We start from the raw sequence: 20632 nt of genomic DNA on the forward strand, positions 1-20632 counted from the left end.
TCCATCTCTGAGCTTGTTTTCGACATTATCTTAACTCTCTCTTCATTATCACCTCTTCCAACGTCATCGCTGACTTTGCCATTGTTATCACTGAGTCACCAATCGTTGCCACCGTCACTGCCGAAGTCGTCTTGCGATTAGATTCATTTTGATGGGGGTTTGGAGTGTTAATATGAAGTTGGTGTCGATATGATTTTCCTATTAAAACAGGTTAGTATGGAAACGTTTTAAAGGTGGAAACAATATTTTAAACAGGATATCAAGTTCAGGCTATTCGTGACTCAGATTCTATCAGATTGTTCGAAGTTTTGCATGTTACTGCATGTTCGAAGTGTTGCATGTTACTGCATGAACACAATGTTCACGGCACTCTAATGTCTACGTCACTCGATCATTTGCCATATATGCCCTATCATTTATCTTATTCTAGACCATTAGGTATTATCTTTTACGAGTATGACAGCGTAACTGCTCTGCGTATCTTATTAGGCAGAGGCGAAAATTGTAATAATTTAAGCGTTTGTGCTTAAAATACGCCCCGTAACTTCCATAAAAAATGAAACAATTCGTACTCGAAAGTTTTTATAACTCTAGCTTCTGCATAACAGTCAAACGCCCCGAAGGAGCATTTTGAAAAATCTTGATGGATATAATGAGGCAAGCGGAGTAAATGTAACGAACAATATTAAATAATTTGTAGATGATAGAATTTATTCAGATCTGAAACGCCATTCTTGTTTCTGAATCAATTATCAGTTAATCGAATTTAGTTTTCATAGTTTTATTGAATATTTTAAGGGAACGGAAGTTTATTTATTACACTTTTCTTTGTTTTTGAGCGGTATATATGCTGCACTCACGTTTGCAAATCATGTCTATCAATTCTCGAGAAATTAAATAACCATAATTTGTTCAATTGCATTGCAAGTCACTACGTAATTTGTCTCCATCTTCACTCGATTGATGGTATTATTTTTATATACAAGGCATTAGGTTCGAGTTATGTATTTACACGTTTTCTTTGCTGGGAAATTTTATACTATAGAGCTTCGAGAACATCTCGATCAAAAAACCGAGTACACCGACTTACCCATGCGTTGACAACCGTCAATAATCAACTGCTCTCTGCAAACGATGAAGCTTCTATAAATCTCTAATTCCAAAGAATGTCCGGTCTACTTCATCCTTTTGTTTTCCTTATTCTTATCCTGTAAATTTTCCTCATCCAAACATACTATGATTCAAAACATCAATGATATGCTTCAAATGACAAAAATATAGAACAATTTTACATTGTACAAGGTATTTTCTTCATCCTTCTGACGACATGGTATATTTAAAAAAACAGGGCCTTCTGGACGTGGTCTCAGCGGTTACTGCCCTTTATTCGCAACGAGAATTTATTAGTATGTGCATTCATGTCAATAGTCTGAATTATTTGGGAATCGGGCGACGATGATTCCATTCGATCGTAGATGGGGAGAATTTTGAAAAAAATAATAGTTTCACTAAGAAGAAAACCTTATGCCTTTTTGAATCTATTAAATAATATTAATCACACGGATCATATTGGGTCGTGTCAAATGATGTTACCTTTAAGTTATATCTTAAAATAATAAATCTTCGGTTCTTTCGTAAAACGTTTCATACGGGATGGATATCACTAAATGATTCGTGAATAACCCGAGTATCTCAATTCATCGAAATTCCAATTTTAATATATATAAATAAAACGTTTTTTGCTGGCATTTGTCGAATGAGTTATTCGTTTGAGACTTCGTATAATTTACGAGCTTCAAACTATGATCATCAGTTGAGACTGTGGATAAACGACTTGCTCCTCTATTAGGCACGTTCTGAACTGAGCAAACTCAATATTATAAGAAAATATAAGCTCAATTCATGCTGATATTCCAGTATTTTTTCCTTACAATGAATGGCGATACACAACGTGGGAGGGATCGAATACTGAGTGATCATTTAGAAAGTAATTAATATATTCTACCAGAGCAGACCTGCAAGGACCAAACGCTCGGCCGACATAATAACGGTTCAGAATTAGTGGCCAAGTGAAATATGTGTAGAGTAGACATATTTTTCTGCTGTATCAAGACTGTCATCGCGTGCTGGCATCTGGCTGGGGTTTCAGATCCTCCTTTTACTTGTGCTTTGTTGAAAATGTGCCTTTATTCTTAAGAAAGTTAACACCATGCAGTTAGAAATCAACTTCATTGATTAATATTCAGTTGGGAATTTGGAGCTGGATTTATAAATTTCAATTCATGTTAAATGTATTAATCGCGGCAACCCTGCTACCACTTTGACTATTCATTTCTAAATTGCTGCAAAGAACCATCTACCCGGCCACAACGTCACGAAAATACGTCTGCGTCTAAACAGTCAGTCTCTAGCAACGGATGGTGAGGTCAACAAGTGCCTCCATGCAGTCACCTTCAATTTTCACGCTCGACTCCTTTGCCACTAAACATCTCGGCCAGTCCCTATATGATGAGATAGGGAGTTGGGTGGAGTGACTGGCGGCGGGATGGCGGGGGCCTGCTACGTTGCTACCTTCGGCGCTACCGTCATTGACGTCTACCGTTCGGACTAACGGCGATGGAAGTTTGACGCGGCGACGTTCACCACACGGCAAAGATTCTATGGACGTCTGAGGTGGGTGGCAGGGGATTGTCGCGCATTACCTTGTTACCCTTAGAGTCCCATCAGGCCTCAACTCCTTCTCTTGCTCTTAAGAACCTTCATTTACCGGAGGAATTGAAGAATGATCATAATCCAAATTCCCAAATGACTATTATCAATTTCGTATTATTACCTGATTCCTAATGTTACCTAATTCATAATATTACCTGATTTTTAATGTTACCTAGTTCTTATAGTTATCTAAATCTTACCATTACCTAATACATTACCTAGCTCGAACTATTAGCCTACCTAAAATGTCATTTACCGAGTAGCTATTACCTTGAATATTCAAATTGCTAACTTACCATTTTACCAAAAAGCTCCAGTGCTTTAGCTCTTTATTACCTTACCTTAAAACTTTACCTTACCTGCTAGCACTGAGCTCATTAATTGCCTAATATTACCTCGAGTAAAATTTTCTCACCTAAGATATTAAACGGTTACCATTATCCCATGTACCTGTGTCATTACCTAGGAATGTTTTCTGATACCAACTATGTTTAATATCCGGGTTTAGAATTCTTACCAATTCAAGTTGTTTTGCGTCTCTCATAATTTTGTTATTTGACAGTTTCACTTCATCCTCGTTTTCGGAACCGCGGGTGGCGGATGGTCGAAGGGAGCGCCACCGACGGGCTTAACCCGTTGTCTTCTCCGACCGCCAGTTTCGCAACAGTTTCATTCATCCGTATAAATAAAATATTCTTCGAATTGAAGCTTAATTATTTATGCCCCACTCGCCATAGTTTTCGAAATGCTTATGTGATGCACCTCCCAAAGGTCAACTTTAACCAACTTTACACTTTAGTTCATATGCCGTTCTGTTGGTCACCGCTAAAGCCTGCTTCAAGTCAAGCATGGTCATACTGCATCTAACCTTTTCTACACAGGCCTAATCTCTTAATTCTGGCCTAACGTGCGCACGTTGCACCATTTCTAAACAAAAACAAACCTGAGCAGACCTAACCTAACTATATTGGCTGCTGGAAGTGAGGGAGGCGGAGCAAGTGACCAGGTAGAGTCCGTCATTGGCTGCAAGAAGGTTGTGCATCGGAGAAGCGTGTATAGGTTAGGCCAGAAAAAGTTTTCGTAGGTGGTGACGTATACAGAACTTCCCGCTTATGAGCAAGCATGCATAAATATTGGCTTAAGACTATGAGGATTCGATACTATCATCGTTAACCAGGGTATTACTGGTCTGGATTGCATATTGATGCTGGGCGTTGGCTTCTTGGGTTTTTAAGAGTGGCCCACGGCTGAGCTTCCACTGACATGAAAGCGGTACATGTAATGGTCATCCGCAGGGGCAACTAAAAGTGACTTTGTAGCGGCCCGATTTTCTGACTAGTTCTCGCTCTTCTTTCTTTCCGACGCCTTACTCGGAGCTGAAATTGGACATGAGCCTAGTTCGGCTCACTCTCGATTGAGCCACCCTACCACACAGCGGGCGTGACAGCTTGCGGTCGCCGTGTGGCGGTCTGTAGAACTGGCTCTTTATTCTACTACCGGCTCGGATGCTCGTCGTTCATCCCTGGCTTGGTTACTAAACCATATCTGACCACGGTGACACGGTCATGGGCGGGTGCGGCTACCGGAGGATACTCCAGAGAGCGCAGCCTCAACGATGAGCCTTTGTAGACCCCTTACTTCGCCTGGGCCTTGGCTTCAAGAATAATTTAAATTTCTGATTTGCGACCGGAACGCCATATCCATGGAATCCAGTTCCGTTGCGTTCGCTGCCGACGCTACCAGTTCTCGTAAACAAATGTTCGTGCAGGAACGGGAGACTTGTCAGGGTTCGATAGCCGATGGATGAGGCAGGTGAGAACGTGCCCAATTGAGTGAACGTGCCCAATTAATTGGGTGCCCTTTGAACGTGCCCAATTGGGTCTAATACCGACGTTACCATTCATCGTTTACGATGTGAATTTTGTGCAAGTGTAAACTAGTAAATTGAAGTACCTGTATTGTAAATTAGCCGAATGTATTATGTGAGTAATGTGAACTGTGAATATTAGTTCTGCATTCACTTCGAACTATACCATGTTTTTGTCTTTGACTGTAAAAATCAGGTCCCGCAGCTAGACGGTTGGGCAGAGACGTTTACTCTAGAAAAACGCGGTTTGCGTAATTGTGTGGAGTTTCCGAAGAATAAGCCCTTCAACAACCAGAGGTGCCGTCGTTGGCTGGTGAATTACGTACTTAGTTTGTACTGAAATTAAGCCAGGTTGTCTGAGCTAGTTCGGGACCTATGACGTATCTTATGTGATGAATTTTCCTATCATGGAGTTTAACTGCGACCTATACATTTGAGGTTGACGTTCGCCACTGCGGCCAGCGTTTACACTTATTGTCTTGCGTTTAACTGTATGAACGAATTTTGCACAACCATATTATTGGTTTCGGATGGTTGATGCTCACTGACAACGACCTGCAGACGGCGGCTTCCGTGATGGATTAGAAGAGGTTCTTGTACTAGCATGTCAGCATTGCATAGGGTTAGAATGAGAACTTTTCATGTTGGATTCTAGGTTTAAGGTTTTGTGTACTAGTAAAAAATGTATATATTGGGCTATAGGTATTTTCCAATGGGCGTCAACAGTAGTGCAATTTTAGCTGTCAATGTATGGTTTTAAAGCTCGTGGGTTGGAGCATTTTTATCGCATTTTCTCATTTATGGAAAAAATGCACTATTTTGCTCGCCATGTCCGTCTGTCTGTGTCCGTCAATCCGTCCGTGACCTCAAGTTTTCGTCGACGAGAAAATGCGCTCTCTGTCACTCACTGCAGTGAGTACTGAGTTATATTTTTTAAAGCTTTTATTCATAAACATTTATAACTCTGATTTTTACAATATTTACTGTTTTTTCCCCAATTGCGTTGATAATGTTACTATCCTTTTGCAAGGATTAGCCAATGTTTGTTGCTTCTCTCCCGCAACAACATCATATCATTCCAGATCGAGTCTCGTTCTAGTAAAATGATCGTGCAAGAGTTTCTGGCTGTTTTTTTACCATTAGCAGGATAAATGGAAAAATTTCTTCAGTTCTTCGCTAATGTAGCATTCGATCCCCTGAACTCTCTTGCCACAATAAATCGAACAACGTACAGGCCCAACTTTCTGCTTATAATCTGACCGTTAGCTAAATAAGATGGATGTAAGTATACCCAAATAACTTTGCGGTACATTACATGTGCTTGCAGTTCCAGTGCAACATTTAAACATCCTACCTAGCACTTAGGAACTGATGAATCTTTACAGTCTTGGACATTCGTTAGATTTAACCAGTTCCTTTAAACATGAAGTAATTTTGGAACATTCTAAAATCACACGAAGAGCCCATCAGCTCGTGTATTTTTATCTAATTCTAAATATTCATTTATGTAGATATTTCCTGACTTCGAGCCTAAAAATGTGACCCCACCACGACACACGTTGTATGTGAGTATCTCCACCAACACTCTCCAGCACTGTCGCCACAAGAAGCACGCATTTCTAGCGAGATTCTCCACCAACTTTCACCACCACCAGCACCATGCACCTCATAGAAAGTAGTCACTTTTTGTACAGACATCCCACTAGTTTCTCTCCACCCCTATTTGCAACCTGAATGCGCACCTAATTGGTACTTGCGGCGAATATGCATAATTGGTTGTATTATGCCTTAATTGATAAACAAATAATGAGCAAATCCGGCGAGTAGACGGTTAGAACTTCTATTCCAGTGAAGAAACTCTGGGCCAAAACTTTTTTCTACTATTTTTTACTTTTTTTAGCTGGGCCAACACTTTTCTGGCTTCTCAATTTTCCTGCGATTCTCCACGTCCACATATGGCAACAACTCGTAATCATTCATACGAGATACAAAACCGTGCCTTAGGTCAGTCGTTGCGAAGCAGTCCTCCCGTGTACAACCCATTTCTAGGCCTAGTTGACTGAATGCGCCATTTTTCTGCTGTGTTCCCAGTGAACTTAATCGGCCTCTATTGGTGAGCTGCTTTACTAGATCCAGTTAATTGTTACAATAAATTTGCTATTCTTGTGTCATACTATTTGGATATAAAATGATAACACTCTGTTTATTCAGTTATGTATGTGCCAAAGTAAGTAGTCTGTTTGAATGTAGGTATTTATCTTCAATGTAGGGTTGCGGGTCTGGAGCGGGCCGTCTTCGGGACCGAACGATCCAAGATTTCTCTGGATAGTTCCCAGTGGGCTCTTAGGAGCTGGGAAGTGCCACAACCTCGTTACACCCATTGTGACTTGTTTTATTGGGCATGGCATCTAAATTGTCCATTATCGTCATTTATATCACTGTGTAATTTATCGTTTGTTCTAGTTCAATAAAAATTAGTTTTGTTAGCAGATGTTTGAAAATATCCGCGTAACGAACCCCAATGAAGTATAGAGGCTTCATTACATATATTGGTGGCCAGTGTGTTGCAAGTGTTGGGTTCTTGCTAGAAAACGCGTGTGATGCCTGTCTCTGATAATTTAGCTCAAACATTCTTGCGATTTTCTCTAGAAGTGTATAATTCTTTGTAATAATGTCTGAAAGTGATTTCATTGCCGACGGCGTTAAGTTGGGTTACAAAGATGTTGAACTTCGCGACTATGGAAAGCAGAGATGTGATCGGAATGAAAGAGCACTTGAGCGTGAACGCATTAGAGAGAAGGAACAATTTGATTTGCGTAAACTAGAAGTTGGGAAAGAGAAAGAAATAGAGTTAGACAGATTGGAACTTGAACGCGAAAAAATTCGTGCAGGTGAGGCTGGCAATTCTACTGTTCAAACTGTTAATAGAGCTAACATTGAACTAACGACCTACCATGACGGTGACGATGTTGCAGTTTATCTGCGCAACTTTAAAGTTAGAGATGCCAATAGTTGGTCTCAATCAGTAGCTGTATCCGCTCTAGTAAATGGTTTTGTTAATTCTAAAGTTAGTAGGTAGTAGTTATCGACGTCTGCGTGGGGACCTCATTGAAGTATACAAATATACTCATGGCTTATACAAGGTCCCAGAAGGATTACTAGAATTTGAAACAAGAACGGAGCAGGCAATAAGTCCAGCAGCTATCTCAATCAATCGTCAGTTATGGAAAGATCGGGTTCCAAAGGCCGGATCCCTTGTGAATCACCTCACGAAAAGTTCAAGAATCGGCAACAGGCCATGGGCCTATGTCTTCAACGCCGACACTTCTATTCTATTCTATTCTATTCTATGACAATATTTCATCTGAACTTCCTTACGAAGAGATTAAAACTCTCATTATAAGTAGCTTTGGATTAACTGTGTATGATTATCAGAAGAAATTTAGATTTGCCAAGCAGTCCAATGAAAGTATTGCCCAACTTGTTTTGTCACTGAAGGAGAGTTTAACCAAGATGATGTCTTTGTCTAGTGTAGGAACTGACTTTGTTGCCCTAACTGAAATGATCATTAAAGACCAATTGTTACGATCTGTGGACAAATCTCTCGCTGAATACTTGAAGGAGAAAAATCTGTTCGAGCTCAGTTTGAATGACGTTGTTCATTTAGCAGATAACTTTCAGGCAATTCATGGACGTGTTGATGTGCGAAAGAAAATGGAATTAAAATTTAAAATTAGAGATACAGAGGTCACACCAAGTGAGAATAGGACTTGTTTTAAATGTAATCAGTCAGGTCACATAGCTCGATTTTGTCCAGGGGAAAATAAGACTATGATGTGTAAGTTTGCTAATGTGGACGGAGACGCCAGTAAGGGCACTGGGTCAAATTCGTTGTCGCGTCCCCAAGTAACTTGTTTCAATTGTTCAAAATTAGGCCATGTAGCGAAAATGTGCCCTGAGAAGAAACGGGCTCGATATTCAAATTCTAATGCTCTACTGAACTCAGAACCGAGAACTCCATTTTCTAAGGCATTTCCCAAAGACGAGACTGTTGCTGTGTCATTTACTCGCAATGTTAGACAATTGAACTTACCGGTTGTGCAGGGTGTATGTAACGGGAAGAATGTTAAGGTTTTGAGAGATACTGGTGCTACATGTGTTCTAGTCAAAGAAAATGTTGCTGATGTACTAAAGTCCTCAAACCACCCCGTTCGTGTGAAATTTGCCGATGGTCACACTGTCATGGCCAAGAAAGTACCTGTGTCATTGCAATGTGCTTATTTTAAGGGTGATATTGATGCGGTATGTGTTCCCAATTTACCTTTTGATGTGTTAGTAGGCAATGTACCTGGTTCTGTTTGTGCTTGTAAAGCAGGTAATTCCCGGAGTAATTTGTATTGTGACGAGTTAGATCTAAATTCAGATGATCGTGAAAGCACGAGTAAAGTTTCCATGATGGCAGTGGAAACGCGTGCTCAGAAACTAGCTGAGAATGTACCCGAAGTCTCGAGCATCTTGTCTAGCAGCGCACTCAGGCTCGACATGAACGAGCTGACGAAAGAGGCCTTGATTCAGATGCAGAGCGACGATCCAACGTTGAAGTCCTGCTTTGAGAAGTCTAATGAGGTAACTAATTCATATCCCAGATTTGTAATGAAGAATGGTATTTTAATTCGTTTGAGCAATAGGAGCAAGTCAACTAAAGATATAATCTTCCAAATTGTTGTACCGACTAAATTACGTGTCAAATTTCTTGGACTTGCACATGATACTTTGATGTCTGGACATTTAGGCACAGCTAAAACTAGGGACCGTTTGATGAATCACTTTTACTGGCCTGGAATTTTTGATGATGTTAGTAGATACTGTAGATCGTGTGTTTAATGTCGGAAATGTTTCGTCAAGCCACCCAAGGCGCCATTGATTAATTTGCCGGTTATTGGAAAGCCTTTTCCTAGGGTAGCTGTCGATATAATAGGACCACTACCCAAATCAAGCCGCGGTAACAGATTTGCTCTTGTATCTGTTGACTTAGCATCGAAGTATCCCGATGCTGTACCTCTAAGGAGGATTGATAGCGATTCTGTTGCTGAAGCAATGTTAGACATTTTCTCCCGTGTTGGATTACCATCAGAAATTTTGCATGACCAAGGTTCACAATTCATGTCAGCTGTGATGAAAAAATTTACTAGTCTTTTGCAAATTAAATCCATTTCTACAACCCCATATCATCCAAGTTGTAATGGCTCTTGTGAAAATTTTAACAAATGTTTGAAACCAATGCTAAGAAAGGTTGCTGATGATACGCCCCAGTGTTGGGACCGATATCTCCAACCGTTGCTCTTTGCCTACAGAGAGGTACCCCAAACGTCAACCGGATTCTCTTCGTTTGAGTCACTGTTTGGACACGACGTACGAGGTCAATTGTTTCTGATTGAGAACGTATATTGGATGACTGTGAAAATGCTGATGAAGTAGCCGTAACTGAATATGTATTACAAATGCGTGAACGGATCAGAGAATTCATGAAGTGTGCTAATGATAATGAATTGATAAGTAAAAGGAAAGAGAAAGTTTACTATGATCGCACGTCTCGAAAGCGCAATTTTCGATTAGGCGACAAAATTCTGCTTCTGTTACCAAATTCTTCCAGTAAGCTTTTGCCTGAGTGGAAAGGTCCCTACGAAGTTGTGCGTCGTCTAAATGCGGTGGATTATGTAATTCGGATCAATGATCATGAGAAGACTTTCCATGTGAACATGATACAGCCCTTTTACGAGCGTAAAATGGTGAACTGCCCTGGTTCCAACTCTGAAGTTGTCAATACGGTAGATGTTGCAAATGAACTGTGTAATATTAATCCAGATTTAGAGAATTCTCGGAAGGAAATTTTGTCAAATATTTTGGCGGATGTAAAAGATGTATTTTGTACAGCACCTGGTAAAATTAAGTGTATGCCGTATGATATTTGTGTCGACGATTCTGTGAAGCCAATTGCTTCATTACCTTATAAGATTCCTTTTGCTCTGAAGACCAAAGTCAAGGAGGAACTCGATCGATGGATTGATCTAGGTATAATTAGACCTTCAAGTAGTCCTTGGTGTTCACCAGTTGGCATTGTCAAAAATGCAGATTCGACGTTACGCATTACCGTGGATTTCCGCAAGATTAATCCTCATGTTAATGTGGATAATTACCCAATGCCGAATGCAAACACTGTGATGGAAAAGTTGGCGGATGCAAAGTTTTTGACAAAATTAGACTTGACGAAGGCCTACTTCCAAATACCATTATCTGACTCATCATCTGCTTATACGTCGTTTGTCACTGAATTTGGTCAATACGAGTTTACGGTGGTTCCGTTTGGAATCAGGTTTGCATCTGGCTTATGTAACAGGATTTTGAAGGATGTATTAGTAGGATGCAAAAATTTTGTGACTAGTTTGTTGATGATTTAATTGTGTATTCTATCTCTTGGGATGAACATGTACGATATCTTGATGAAATTTTCAGTGTGTTGAAGAAGAGTGGAATAACGTTAAATTTGCGAAAATGTTCGTTTGCTCAAACAACTGTAAAATTTTTAGGATTCATTGTCGGTCAAGGAGAAATCAGACCAGATCCTGCGAAGGTGGATGCGCTTAAGAATTTTGCGAGGCCAGAGCGTATATTAAGAAGCAGTTTAGATCTTATCTTGGTTTTCTGAATTTTTATCGAAGATTTGTACCAAACCTAGCGCAACAGACGGCACTGTTGACAGAAATGTTGAAGAAAACTTGTCCTGATAAGTTAGCGTGGACTAATGAGAGTAATAATTGTTTCAAGGAGTCACTGAGCTTGGTGTCGCTCGACGTGATCCTCAAAATACCGAAACCGGATGTACCTTTTGTTGTGAAAACTGATGCTTGTATGCATGGTTTTTTGATGCTTGTATGCATGGTTTTTTGCCGTTTTAGGACAAATTGAAGAAGATAACTTTGAACCCGTTTGCTTCATTAGTAGGAATTTGTCTAAAGCTGAACGTAATTACTCTGTAATCGAATTAGAATGTTTATCCATTAAGTGGGCTATAGGATATTTTCATGACTATCTGTACGGTAGTAAGTTTGTAATTCAAACCGATCATGCTCCACTTACTTGGCTGAGACAAAATAAAGATAAAAATTCTAGACTTATGCGGTGGGCGCTAGCTCTTCAAGCTTACGATTTCTCAATTCAATATATCAGTGGATGTGATAACTTCTTGGCAGATATGTTCTCCAGAAATCCTGTACATGCCTAGGTCTTGCGTGTTGCATTTTTAACTTTCAACCGTGTTACTATGAAAAATAATGGTATATTTTTCTTGGGGGGGAAGATATGTAAGGTTGTAAGTTTTATCTTATATGGCAACAACTCGTAATCATTCTTACGAGATACAAAACCGTGCCTTAGGTCAGTCGTTGCGAAGCAGTCCTCCCGTGTACAACCCATTTCTAGGCCTAGTTGACTGAATGCGCCACTTTTCTGCTGTGTTCCCAGTGAACTTAATCGGCCTCTATTGGTGAGCTGCTTTACTAGATCCAGTTAATTGTTACAATAAATTTGCTATTCTTGTGTCATACTATTTGGATATAAAATGAGAACACTTTGTTTATTCAGTTACGTATGTGCCAAAGTAAGTAGTCTGTTTGAATGTAGGTATTTATCTTCAATGTAGGGTTGCGGGTCTGGAGCGGGCTGTCTTCGGGACCGAACGATCCAAGATCTTCTCTGGATAGTTCCCAGTGGGCTCTTAGGAGCTGGGAAGTGCCACAACCTCGTTACACCCATTGTGACGTGTTTTATTGGGCATGGCATCTAGATTGTCCAGTATCTTCATTTATATCACTGTGTAATTTACTGTTTGTTCTGTTCTAGTTCAATAAAAATTAGCTTTGTTAGCAGATGTTTGAAAGTATCCGCGTAACGAACCCCAATGAAGTATAGAGGCTTCATTACACTCACTTCATTTATTGCGAACATCGTATTATTGTTATTTTGCTATACATTATTGTTCTCGTGTACTTAAAAATGAAATCATACAAGTCGAGTATTTTTCACGGGGAAAAATCAACCTAGCAAGATTCTACTCTTAATAGATTTTGGAATATATATCAAACGAGTATTTTATAAGAAATTTGCCTCCAAAATTAAGTAAATTCGGCAGAAAACTTACAACCTTAATACAGGCTACAAAATTCTGCGTCATTGAAAGCTATATGATAATGCTCTTTTATTCTAGAAGCAACAGTGAGAAATGAGGCCTATGTAAACGAAGTATATACATATGATCCCCTATCCTAAATGCTAATTGTATGCTTACTACAATCATATTTCTGCGAACAGTGCACATTTTTCATTTTAAAAACTCTTAGTTACCGGATAAGACGTCAAACATATTCGAGTAACAATAGCGTGCAGAAAGCCTTTCGAGAAAGCCTTTCGAATAAATCCATCAATAACGAATTCAATTTGAAAAATGAATGCAAATTTCGAAATGTGAACAATGCTGGATGTACCCAACATTAGAATCAGTATCAAACTAACTAAGAAGCAGTCTAGTTTTTTCCACAGTCGAACAATGATTCCTCAAGCATTAATTTGAATTTGAGTGAAAAAAATTAGATCAGTACTCACTGCGGTGAATTACAGAGAGCATTTTCTCGTCCGTCCGTCCGTGAAGTCACGGACGGACGAACATGACGAGCACAATAGCGCCTTTCTTCCATAAATGAGAAAATGCGCTAAAAAGGGAGGCAAATTTAAACCCAAACCATCTCTAGTGAGTTACAAAGAGAGGCATTGTGAAGACCTAAGCTAACACTATTATGGATACAATTCAATGGTGTTTATCAACGATTTTTATACAATTAGGCAACGCTGTTAGCTCAAGAGTTTATCTTGAAGCTTTGCAGAATTTGTTAATAATATAAGCCATGCTTGCTAGAGTATAATTTATTAATAAGATTCAAAATCAGAAGCAGAAGCTCCGATTGCAAAGGCCTCGGCAATTAAAGAATTATGCAAACAGAGAATTTGATTATTTGTCTCTTGTCTGGTTTGTGCCTTTTTTGCAAACAAATTTCATATGTAAGATAATAAATTAACTTAGGATTATCGTTTTGGACAAAAATGCATGATCAAAAATTTTATGACTATGAAAAGTTCTTGAAATTAAACAATATTCGGAAAAAAACCAAACTTACTTTACATCACGAACTTGACAAATAATCATTTTGATTTGGTCGTTGGGTCTTAATGAACGTTCACTTTCATCACCTTTATAGCTGTTTAAAACTTTATATGCAAACAAATAATTCAAATTGGATGCAACATAAAGAAAGGTGGGTGTTGTCTTCAACTGAGCACAGCACAGCCAAAGAAAAAGCTTTGCGTTAGACCATGTTTTGCAATTTCTGTTCATATATCACTGTATTTTGAATGTTCAGATCGAAGTAAAGAAGTTCTCTACATTTATTGTCATTTGCCCAATAATTTCCAATTAATATAATTAATATATGAATACCTGGAATCAGAATCTCAAGTAATCTTGAAGTGGTATTGATCAATGAGTGGTTTGCCACTGGTGAGAAACACTGTTGGAAGTGTGCCTTTCAGCAAATTGACATTTGTTCGTCACTTGCAAGTTCAGGATAGACTTAAACCCCATAATATCGAACCTGTTTATGAGATCGATGTATTAGTTAGAATTTAATGAATGCGCGACTGAAAACAACATGAGATCAGCACTTCTTTGGTTTAAGGCAAACTGAAGCCAATATCGTGAAGCTAACTTAAATTATAAAGCAATGTCGAACAAACTATATTACCTGCGATATTGAAACAGGTAACGATTATCAACAAGCGCAGATATTATCAAAATTGTAATATTCCACGCTGAATTACAGTTTATTAAACTGAATCGATTTCATATTCTTTAATTTTTTAACACCTGCCGTGCACCTAGTGGCACTTTTCTACTTCGCCACTGATACAACACTTGCGTGTCATGCATGAGCTTTCTTCAAGAACGACAAAAGAACAAGCCCCGATTTCTAATTCTACACCTCAGTATTAACTTATAGAAATGGAATGCGATTCCGGATCCCAAGCTGGCACCTGACATGTTTTTGCAGCTCCAATGCTGCTGCAAAATGAGTCACCTGTCAACATCCTACCACGTACTTATGCCGATACAGATCACCCGTTAGCAGGGCGCCGGCAGCCCTTTGGTTTCCCATGTTTCAACTCGTACTTAAATTTCACAACGCCATTATATAGATAACACATACGCACATCTCACACATGCTACGATTTGCCGGTTCCATTATGCACAAGAAAAATAATGCAAACGAATTTTATTTAATATTTTGTTAATATTAAAGCAAAAGTTACAGGTATAAACGAAAAAATTCAATATTAGCATTAATTTTTATTATAGATAAATGTATTTTATCGGTTTCGATTCATCTGACGTGTGGCGCATGAGTTCAAGTGATTATTTACCTCATCTTGGGACGAATTATTATTGCATGCATAAAATAATTGTATATATCACTTATAATATTAGTATTTTGAGCGCAAGATTTGCATTTTCCTCAGTGATAAACATTATGACTTCTTGATAATTTAATGCAAAAGCATGAGTTTATTGTGATTATTTATCTAATTTTATATCTCTAATTTGTGTCCCTAATTTCAACAATTAAAATCATTTGATGAAGTGGAAATTGTCTCTTTCTTGCACCTCTTTAATCGAAAGTTCCAGGATATTTAAAAATTAATTATTATTATTATACGCTTAAACTAGCAAGTCTTCTGCTGATCGAGTTCCATCGATTGGTTGAGATATATCACATGTTATTCAGTTGTTCCACAAAATTGTCCTCATCGATAAGATATTTATATTAATTTTGTCTCGCGTGAAATATCGCCTTTGAGTTGAAATAACAAATTTTCATACTGGAATCACACCATGATTTATGAAATCATTGTAATCACATAAATTATTTGTAAATTCAAAATGTTTTTATGGCACAATAACTATTTTGAGCAAGAAGAAGAAAATAATTCTCAGTCAGATACTTTTCACATCAATATTTTATATAGATGAAATTGTGAAAAATTCTGTTTCACTTTCACCACAATTTAATAGTAGCATAATGAAAACCTGTTCCCGATCCAAGCCTAAGTTTACAAATCTCTACCTACTTATTTTTAGCGCAGTGAAATCGCATCGCAATGTTTTTTTTTATTTCCACAATGTAATTTTCGCAATGAGAAACAAAAAACATTTTAACTGCCGAATTTTACCTCGAACAAGGAAAACTTTCATCAGATCAATGAGGAAAATTACATGATGAAATACGAGTATATAAAGTCAGCGTTATAGTCCAGGATTAAAAGAAGCGTGGTCGTCTGAGGAGCACAGTTTATTCTGGACGATCTCTTACACGGTAAGTCGGAGTCCCTCGCCTTGAGAGCGCCGGTACTCGCCGACGTCTCAAGGCTATTGGAGTTCCAAGGAAAAATAGTCGTGCCTTTTATCTACGAGGGAAAATACCTGTAGTCAATGCTATTGGTACATAAAAACCTGGGACTGGGAAATGTCGTCGGTATAAAAATCGGTGAAATGTATAAATAAAGGGTTTGACCGCTTCAAAAAAAACTAATGTCACGTCGGGTAAATAAACCGACTCAATTGAACTATAATCAAAGTGGATAAATTTCAATACGCTGAAATAAATACGTATCGATACTTGAAAACGCAGGAGAATTGAGTATACAGGGATTTATCATGAACAGAAAAAAATAATTATAATATATAAATTAGTTATCACCACAGTCAAACCAATTATAATAGGTAAATAATATTCCGTTCTCACGTCCTATAGGATTCGATGAATATTTCATGAAATCCAATTTTAATTCTTTATGTTACATAGAATTGAAATGAGGTCTGAATTTATTAAGACCTCTATATATTTTTGCTATATATTTTTGCTGTAGTTTTCAATTTAATTTCGTTAGCTGGGTAACATCACTATTAACATGGAATTTTCAGTATACTCTAACGAAAACTAAGCGCATGGGGGCTAGAGATGGCAGTGAAACAAAGTTAAGTTTCCCAAATTTTTCTTTTCTTTATTAATCAAGTTAATTGCAACGTATATTATTGCATAGGCATATGATGATTGGCCGGGCTGCGAGAACGGATAGGGTCAAGGAAGTTCCCCACCAAAGCGTGACGTGCCAGATCTGCAGCCATTTACCCCCAGCATTTTCGTTCAGTGCTGCCACAAAAAATATGGAAATAAATTTAAAATCATAAATATCAATAATGGTAACAGTATTTGTATATAGATCTATTATATTTATTAAATTCATCATCTATTTAATTTTTCCATATATATTAAATACATCTATTATATTATCAATTCATCAATTAATATAGTTTTAGGTCAACTATCATTTAGTAATATTAAGGGCACAGCCCATTCATCAATTAACAAAGAAATAGCATGCCAGCATGCAATATATTAAATTTCTCCTATTATCCATTAAATATCCATTAAGGTGTAATTATTAAAATTAAATATCTATTATATAATTATTTAAATTTAATATTGGCAACACCTTTATTTTAGTTTGAGGTCAGAGGGCAGAGTTAGCTATGTCAGTCTCTGAAACTGTCTGGCACACACCCGCACGACTAAGTGGTACCGAGGACTTACGTTTCATAAAAGACAGAAGCTGGTGCAGTCGGCTGAAGCAGGTAAGTGGTCCAACTGGGGCTCAGGAGAACATGCGGACGTGGAGATCTTAGCACCTCATGGCTCCCATCACGTGCGACGACGAAGCAGAACCGTAACTCCGGTCATAGCGTCCTGGGATACTGACAACAAATCGACGGCCGCAGGAGGAACTGGTCACAGGATGAGGTGCTAGAGAAGACTGTGGATAATTAGTCGATTGGCTTGGAAGTTTGGTTCCATTCAAAGGGAATCCAGAAACCGCAAGCCTCTAATACCTCAAAATCGCTAAGGTGGTGCCAGTCAATTATGTAGTTTGAATGTAACGTAGTACTGAAATGCATTATAAAACGAAAATTATAGTTTTAAGTCTAGTTTTAGCTTAGGTTATTAATCGACCTCTATGCAAGCTTAAAGTTAACATTTAACGACAAACTTAAAACTTTACTATTTTCGACATACTCATCCGCTTTTATATTATGTTCTATAAGACAAGAAACATAATTTTACTCTGATTATTCACTATTCAGTTTCATTTGAGTAAAAATTAATTGACGTAGTCGCTCTGTGAGCTGATGGAATTCAAACGTCGCCAGTACTAATAACTAATAAATATAATCTGGACCATTTTCTATCACTAATTGATCCGGTTATTCTTCATTAGTTTTAGTGTTTCGCATTGTCTAACGTTCTGGGACGCGAATGATTTTAATTAAAATTTTTTAATGTTTTCATTTTCTTAGGTTTAATCTACTACCTTGCGTTCTATCCAATCCCTTTAACTTAATTGGAGAGCTGGAATATGCTATCTTGCAGTTTAACTTAACGGAAGTTCTTCAAAGTTACTTGCAGTTAAACTTGCTTGAAGATATAAAGAAGTTCAATTATATTCTTCGGTTTCAAAAGTCTTCGTACCAGTCTGAAAACTATGTGCACCGTGGATTAACCCTGCCCACGCATATCAATCAGAATATCTAATAAATAAATCAGTAGATTAGGGCAGTCGATGACTCCACTTCTTCTACGCTCGTTTTCACAGATGCTCGGCGCGTCTTTTTTCCTATCGTTCGTCGCGATGGCCGCGGCGGCGACTACGATGACGAAGGCACCGACAAGAGCAGTCGTGAAGATGACGATAGGGACGGCAGCGGTGCCACAAGGCTTTGAAGGTATTAGTTATACTCAGTACATTTATTTTAATTTTGAGCAAACAGGATTTTTTATTGTATCTTTTATAAAAATATTTGAACTCAGACTTACATAGATCGAAACAATTGCGATACGAGCGAAAACTCAAGCAGGACTGACCAGTAACAGCTAGTAACCTAACGGAGAGTTTTCATCGTGTTCATCTTCATTTTTCAGAAGCTCGACTGTTCGGACAATCCACTTCTACACAGCTAACTTTATCCACCACCACTACCCCGTTGACATGCGTTACTAGTGAGTGCATCAATTAGCACGTTAAACCAACAACATTAAAAAGGCAAATATTTTCTGCGAGTACCTCCACTAAATTACTTTACCTCCGCCAAGACATTCAATTCTAGTGAGCCTCTATATAGACATTAATGGATATATGCGACTCTTTGTTTAACTTCATAGATCATTGCAATAGAATTTCATAGTAAATGTCATGTTAAATTTGATCTGAAACTATATTCAATATTCCAATTATTCAATTCCATTAGTTCCTATCCACTAAAACTAGTCCAGCTAAACCGAGGTTGGTATAGTGAGTATTTCCACAAGCTCTCTGCATTTGTAATGAATACTTTGAATCCTCTCGTCACAAAGACAATATTTTAAAGCTTGTTTGTGAATATTCGTTTGAAAAACACCATATGATATATTCTACAATTGTTTCAGAATTGTTCCAGAGAAAATGAATATAGAATTTTTGGTTAAAAAAAATGACCATTCATGACCAAAAAAAAAAAATATCATTCATTTTGGTTAAATGAATGATAAAAAAAATAGTAGTGTTGAAAACTTGTAGTTCATATCTCAACACTTAATAATTTTTCTATCGACCTATCAGAACTCACGATGAACGAAGCATATATAATTCAGTCGCTCTGATTACCAAAAATAAATTAACTACTGGTCGTCTGCACTTTTTCGAAATCAGCCTGTTTTATTTACGTGATTTAGTTATTGTACCATGAAACTTAGACTCGATTGTTGATCTCATAAGCGGATAACGGAAACAGATTGATCTCTGAAAAAACGTTATTTAAATATAACTTAATATTGTATTTCAGAGAAAATGTGTTGGTAAGATTAAATTTATTTTGATGGGTTTTATATGGCCAATAGCAAGCCCAGTACGGAAACTGACTTATAAACTGAGATAGCGTGCGGTCAGCATAGTATGAAATAAAAAATATAATATAACCTATAGCTTGGGCTGTTCTAGTCCCAACACGAGTGATTATAACAGCTGAACCTTTTTATGTAACGTGTCTTAGAGCATGATTAAATTAGTGCACTATTCTTTAATGCATAACGAACATGCCAAAAGCCATAAATGAAAGAATTTAGCTGGCCATTCAAAGAGAGATAAATAAAAAACGAGCGGGCGTACGGCTACTAATTGTCAAAGACCTAATGTTGCAGACAGTTTACGAAGTCATGATGAACTAGCTATGCAGAACGTAACGACCATCAGCAAATAGTCGACAATCTTACAAATTGTCAGAGAACCACACTTCGCCCAAGTGTTTGAAAGCAGATTTGACTTGAACTTTGCTTTGAGAGGTTCACAAAACGTGACGGTGCTTCAAAAATCACGACTTCAAAATGCCATCTTGTAATGTCACTGTGGCCGAGAACACTTTTTTCGTAAAGTAAATTTCGTGTAGTACTGATGGTTTTTGCTTCGTAGTCAATCGACCCGGACTATGCAACAAACGCCGAAGACGCCGGGACTCGGAAACTCGGTCATGTGCTCCACCGACTCTGGAGAACGTCTTTGGAGGGGCCGAGCTCTCCAGCTCCTTGCTTGACTCCAGCCGTCCAGATGAAGAAATCTCGGCTAAGTCCTACCGTGGCTTACTGACTTTCTGGCAATTCTCCACGTCCACAGTAGTTCTTACCTCCAACATGACCACCTTCGTTAATTTAAATCGACTTGTCAATATTTTCCTTGGCGTCTTGGGGTGCTCAGCGACTCTTTGTTTAACTTCATAGATCATTGCAAGAGAATTCCATAGTAAATGTCATGTTAAATTTGATCTGAAACTATAATAAATATTCTAATATCACGCAAGATTAATGG

At 38.1% G+C, this 20632-nt stretch overlaps 1 long non-coding RNA gene across 1 annotated transcript; it reads left to right on the top strand.

Moving 5' to 3' along the window:
- Nucleotides 1-16012: 16012 nt before the first annotated feature.
- On the top strand, nt 16013-20296 carry LOC108667750. Its single transcript, XR_007156965.1, has 4 exons — nt 16013-16056; nt 18392-18521; nt 18718-18795; nt 20240-20296. It is a non-coding gene; the product is annotated as an uncharacterized LOC108667750 (long non-coding RNA).
- The last annotated feature ends 336 nt before the right edge of the window (nt 20297-20632 follow it).

The sequence above is a fragment of the Hyalella azteca genome, unplaced genomic scaffold (assembly GCF_000764305.2).
Source record: "Hyalella azteca isolate HAZT.00-mixed unplaced genomic scaffold, Hazt_2.0.2 contig11328, whole genome shotgun sequence".
NCBI lineage: Eukaryota > Metazoa > Arthropoda > Malacostraca > Amphipoda > Hyalellidae > Hyalella > Hyalella azteca.